The sequence below is a fragment of the Castor canadensis genome, unplaced genomic scaffold (assembly GCF_047511655.1).
Source record: "Castor canadensis unplaced genomic scaffold, mCasCan1.hap1v2 HAP1_SCAFFOLD_65, whole genome shotgun sequence".
Lineage (NCBI taxonomy): Eukaryota > Metazoa > Chordata > Mammalia > Rodentia > Castoridae > Castor > Castor canadensis.
The window spans coordinates 389,623-395,000 of NW_027395331.1; positions in this window are offsets into that span (position 1 = coordinate 389,623).

A 5,378-nucleotide genomic window follows, 5' to 3' on the forward strand; every position below is an offset into this window, starting at 1 on the left:
CCCCCTCCCCCACGCGCTATCACCGGTGTGACCTTTCCGACAGGCCTGGGACTCTCTAAGCAGGCCGTCTGTCACTGAGTGCCATCCGCAGTCCCTTTTCTACTTTGTAAACCAAGTTCTGAGCTCCTTTTCACAAGTGCTCCTCTCTTACAAACCGTGCCTTTTGTTCCAGCCTTTGTCCTTGGGCGGGAAAACCCGCCCGGGAGGAGCCCCTCCCTTGAGCGAGCTCTCGCTTGCTGGCGTCCTAAGCGGTTCTCTCCCGCCATCTCCCGGTGAAATAGGGCAAGGACAGCAGGACGCCCGAGCGTGGGCCCTCTGCTGAGTCTGAGGGCTGTTGTGGGCCTCCGAGGCGGGCCAGGGCTCCCCTTCGTGGCAAAAGACCTAACTCCAGAGAAAATCTCTCACCTGTGAGGAGGAGGGAGGAGGGAGGGAGGGAGGGAGGGAGAAAGGTAAACAGAAAGTTCAGAGAGAGAGGAGAGAGGCAGAGAGAAGATAAGAGGTAGAGGAGAAAGGGAGGTAGAGTCTCTCTCTCTCTCTCTCTCTCTCTCTCTCTCCCTCCCTCTCTCTCTCAACTCTCTCTCTACTTCTGTTTCCGTTTACATTTCTCTCTCTCCCTCCCTCCCTCTCTCTCCCTCCTTTCCTCTCTCTGTCTCTACCTCTCTCTTAACTCTCTCTACCTCTCTCTCCACTTAGTTCTTTCTTAGCTCACTCTGCATTTCTGTCTACTTCTCTAACTCTTTATCTCTCTCTTTGTATTCCTCTCTCTCTCTCTCTCTCTCTCTCTCTCTCTCTCTCCCTCTCTCTGCCTCCCTCCCTCCCTCCCTCCCTCCGTCCTTCTTCCCTCCCTCCTTCCTTTCTCCCTTCCTCCCTTCTTTTCAGCTTTGCTGGGAACCTGAAAGTGTTCTCAAAACATAACTCTGTTTGAATAAAGGAGCTCCCCTCTCACTCCTGGCCGTGCCTGCCAGCCAGGTGACACCTACAGGAGCCTCCTCCCCATTTCCTTTGGTGTATCTGGTGTATCCTCTGTAACTATTTCTTGATGGGTAACGTGATGGGGGTTCCATCTGACATCCTGAAGTCATAACTCTCTCTGATGTTCCTGATGTGAATTTATACCAGCTATGTTCCATAAAACACAAATGCGACACACTGTATATAGCTCAAACTACACCCCATTGTACTTTCAGATGTCACGAGCATTCTGTCTGAATGCATCATGCGTCTAAAATCATAGAGTCAGAGTCGTAGTTATTTTGACACACTACCTTCTTAAATCACGTAGGAAAAAAAAAAAAAGCAGGCATTTGATGTTTAGACCGACAGACCAAACCCTGTGTGGATGCTGGACAAGTGGAGCTTCCCGAGTGCTCTGTGGAGGCCACACACGGCCAATGTATTCCCAACAGCACCCCAGCCGGTGCCAGGGCCCGACTTGATATTCCCGGGCGGGGGCGGGCCGGGCCCCCGGTTCTCATCGTTCCCTGTCAGAGGAGGCTCTCTCGTGTCGTGTCGTGTTCGTGTCACTGTGACCCCCACTGATGCTGTGTGGTGAGGAGCTGAGAGGCGCTGTCCTTTACGTGTATCTGCGCGACGGCGGCGGCGGCGGCGGCGGCGGCGGCGGCGGCGGGGTTCTTTTCTTCTTCCCTGTCAAACAGGGACACAGGGGAGGGAGGGGATGTGAAGTGAGTGACACCGAGGACCCGGGAAGGGACAGGGACACGGGAGGGAGGGGGGGGTGCGATTTTGCAGACGAGGAGAGTGAAGTTGAAACCGCTATCAGATCCTGAACTGCTGGAAACAGCAGCATCCCCGGAGAGTCCTCCTGGGCTTCTGTCTGGACAGGGCGGGACAGATGGACTCTGTGCGTGTGGGGGGGGGGGGCGGGGGGGGCGGGGAAGAAGCGCTGTCTGTACACCTCTGGGTCCGGTTTCCTTTTTGAACTCCTCTCTGGGGTCTCCCAAGGCCCTTGCCGCTTCTCTTTCTCTCGTCGCTGCCCGCCGTGAATTCACAAGCCTCACGAAGGAAGGGGCAGTTTTGACTTCCTCGGGGCTGCCCTGTCAGGGATGGGACGATTTCCAAGGTCCCGGGGCGTCACCTAGCGGACGCTGCGTGGAACGAATGTGGGGTGGGATGAGAAGCCACGGCCGGGATCTGACTCCTGGGAGGTCTCGGGGTGAGTGGGGTGTGGAGTCGGTTGTCAGGCGGACTTTCTGTATGAATCGGTCCCGGCGTCGTGGACCTTGGACTGTCTGTCTGTCATGTCTCGGAGAAAGAGCCGCTCGTTTCGTTTCCCCCCTGTGTTCTCCAGATGGGGCCGTTGGGCTCAAGGAGGTGTCTGTCCCTCGGTCCTCCCGTGGTTTGTTTGGCTTTCGCGGCCGGAGGCCCGCCCGGCCCTCGGAGAGGTTGTTTTTTTTTTGAAACTCAGACAGACATGCTCTCCTCCTCCTCCTCCTCCTCCTCCTCCTCCTCCTCCTCCTCCTCCTGACTGGACTAGCGAATCTGCCTGCTCTGGAGCACACGGTTAAACTTACTAGGCAGGCGCTCCACCCCTTGATCGGCTCCGCCACCCCCACGATCCTGAGGCCCCAAAGATCAACACCTCTCTCCCCGGCCGCCCGCGCGGAGCGCAGCCCGAGACGCGAAGCCGCGGCGGGATCGATCCTGGCGTGTTCTGTGACTCGGGTGCCGGGAAGGACCTGACCTGCCGTCACGGTCTCGGCGGAGTCAGTCCCCTCCCGCCCCCGACTCGGCTGGCTGTCAGGCGGACGGACTTTGTGTGTCAATCGGTCCCGGGGTCGTGGACCTAGCTGGGTCTGTGTGTCTCGGAGCAAGAGCCTCTCGTTTCCTCCCGTTTTTCTACGGGAGGGGCCGATGGGTTCCCTCAGCTGTCCTTCCCGTGGTTTGTTTCGCTTTCGCGGCCGGAGCCCGCCCGGCCCCCGGCACGCCGCTGGCTTTCCTCTTTTCTTTTGTTTTTAGGCGCCCGGGGCTGGCGGCCGAGGGTGGGAGCGAGGGCGGGGAGGATGGCGAGAGCCCAGCGGAGCGCCTCTCCGTGTGATTTTTTTTTTTTTCCACGTCCCCTCCGGGTCTGGGAGTCGGGCGGGCGAGCGATCCCGTGGAAGTGCAAGTGGAGTTGAAGGCGAGCGCCACCTGGCGGCCGCTTTTATATAGCAGGCATCCCTTTGACTTCCGCGGCCGGGCCAAGGGATGACGTGTGGCCGTGGTGAGCCGGGCAGAGTCCCGGCTGCTCCGGGGAGCCGGGCGGCCCTGCGGCCGCGGTGGCGCGGTGGCGCTGCGTCGCCTGTCTGTCGTAGTTTGGACCTGCGGGTTCGCGGGAGGGCAGGCTGTCGCCGCGCTCCCGGGCTCCGCGTCTGCTGGTGCGGCTGGTCCGGGACTTTCCGGAGAGCTCTTCCGCGAGCGGAGGCCTAGCGGACGGAGCGAGCCCGAGCCTTGGGGGCTGGAGTTGGGACGGGGCCGCTCGGCCGCCGGCCGGCCCTGGCTCCTCGGGAGTCACGGACCGGTCCCCGGGTAGGCGGTCGCCCGGCGCAGACGCGGCCTCGCCCGCCCGCGTGCCCTCGCGCGGTCCGTTCGTCGGAGGTGCCTGCCGCGGGTGAGTCCCCCCCCGCCCCCCGCTCCGCGTTCCGCTCACCGGCCGGGGAAGGTGTGCCCGGCCCGCTACGGCTCTCGAGTCGTCGCCGGGGTCCCTTTCTGCCCCCAGAGGGGTCGACCAGCTATCCCTGTGGGCTCCGGTCGTGTCTCTGATGGGGACGTCCTGGACACGGGTGGCCGGGACTCGGTTCCGGGAGGCCGCCGTCACCGGTGGACTCGCCCCGCTTCCGGGCACGCACTTTTAGCTTGGCGACGCGGGCGTTTTGTACCTGCAGGTAAGTGCTGACACGCTGTCCCTCGGTGGTTGTCGCCGAGGGGTGGACGGAGCCGCTCTCCTCGGACGCCCGTCTCTGTGGCTTTTCTGCCGCCCTCCGCGCGCTTCGGGAGCCCGTCGTGCCGGCGCGCAGGCTCTTTGGACGTCCGAGTGCTCCGATCTCGAGGCCGCCTCCGGGTTCCGACATCGACGGCGACCCGGAGGTGTTCGGTGTGGCGGGCGGACGAGGCGCCGGCCGGGGGCCCTCTGCTCCCCGCGCGCTTCCCGCCACGGGCCTCGGTGAGGCGGCGTTTAGGACAACCCGACTTTTCCGTGGACTTTGGCGGGGCCCCGGTGCCCCTTTGCGTGTCAGGCGTTCCCGTGCTGCTGGGTTTGTCCGTCGCTCTCACCCGGGGGGGTTCGGGGAGCGGGCGAGGCTTTTTAAAGTTGGGCTTCTTTCTGGTGGCTGTCCTCGCCTGCCTTTTCCTATCCCGGCCTCTACCGGCTGCTTTTCCTTTTTTTTTTTTTTTTTTTTTTTTTTTTTTTTGGTTATCTGAGCGAGGGGCTGTTTCTGTAAGACCGGCCCTGCCACCGCCCCGGCCTCCCGAGTGCTGGTTCCCCGCGCTTTCTGTGTTTTGTTTTTGTTTTTTTGTTTTGTTTTGTTTGGGGCTCTCTCCCGCATTCGCGTGCTTGGGCCATCCCGAGGCTGCTCACGAGTGCTGGGATACGGCGGGCGTGCGCCACCCGCGCTCGACTCTCCCCCCTTCCCCCTTTTTTGGCCTTTTACGAGGGGGTTGCCTTTTCCCGAGGCGTTTCTTCCTGCTCGGCTGCTGTTTTGGTTTTGTCTCGTGTTTTGAAACTCAGGCTCGCTTTTGTCTTTCCCGACTCGGCGCCCTGCCCTCCCGGGTGGCGGGGTCTGGCCGTTTTCGCCTCCCTTCTCGCGATCGATGTGGTGACGTGGTGCTCTCCCCGGGCCGGGCCTAAGCCGCGCCAGGCGAGGGACGGACATTCACTGCGAATGGGACCGCTCTTCTCGTGCTGCCAGCGGGCCCCTCGCTTCTCCGCCCCACCTGCCGGTGGTGTGCGGAAGGCAGGGGTGCGGTATCCGGCCTGACCTTCGCCTTCCCCGCCCTCTCCTCGTGGTCGGGGACCCAGACGTGCGGGAGAGGGGATCACCCCTCCCGCGCCCTGGTGCCTTGGCGGTGGGTCGGCCCCTCCCCGCGGTGGGGCAGGGGCCCGCGTTTCCCCCGCCGTGCCGCGCGTCCTCCTCGGGCGCGCGAGCCGCGTACCGTGCGTCGTCGGCCCTTCGCGGTGCTCCTGGAGCGCTCCGGGTCGACTCGAGGTGCCCGAGGCTGAGCGGTGGTGCCGTTCCCGTGTCCCCCGGTGTCTCTGCTCCGGTCGCCGCTGTGGCGGGGCTGCCCCGTCCGCGTTGGCGGGCTTCTCGAGGCCATCGGCCAGAGAAAAGGGGGGTCGAGGCGGTGAGAGAGAGGGCGGCGGCGGCGAAGGCCGCCTGCCGCTT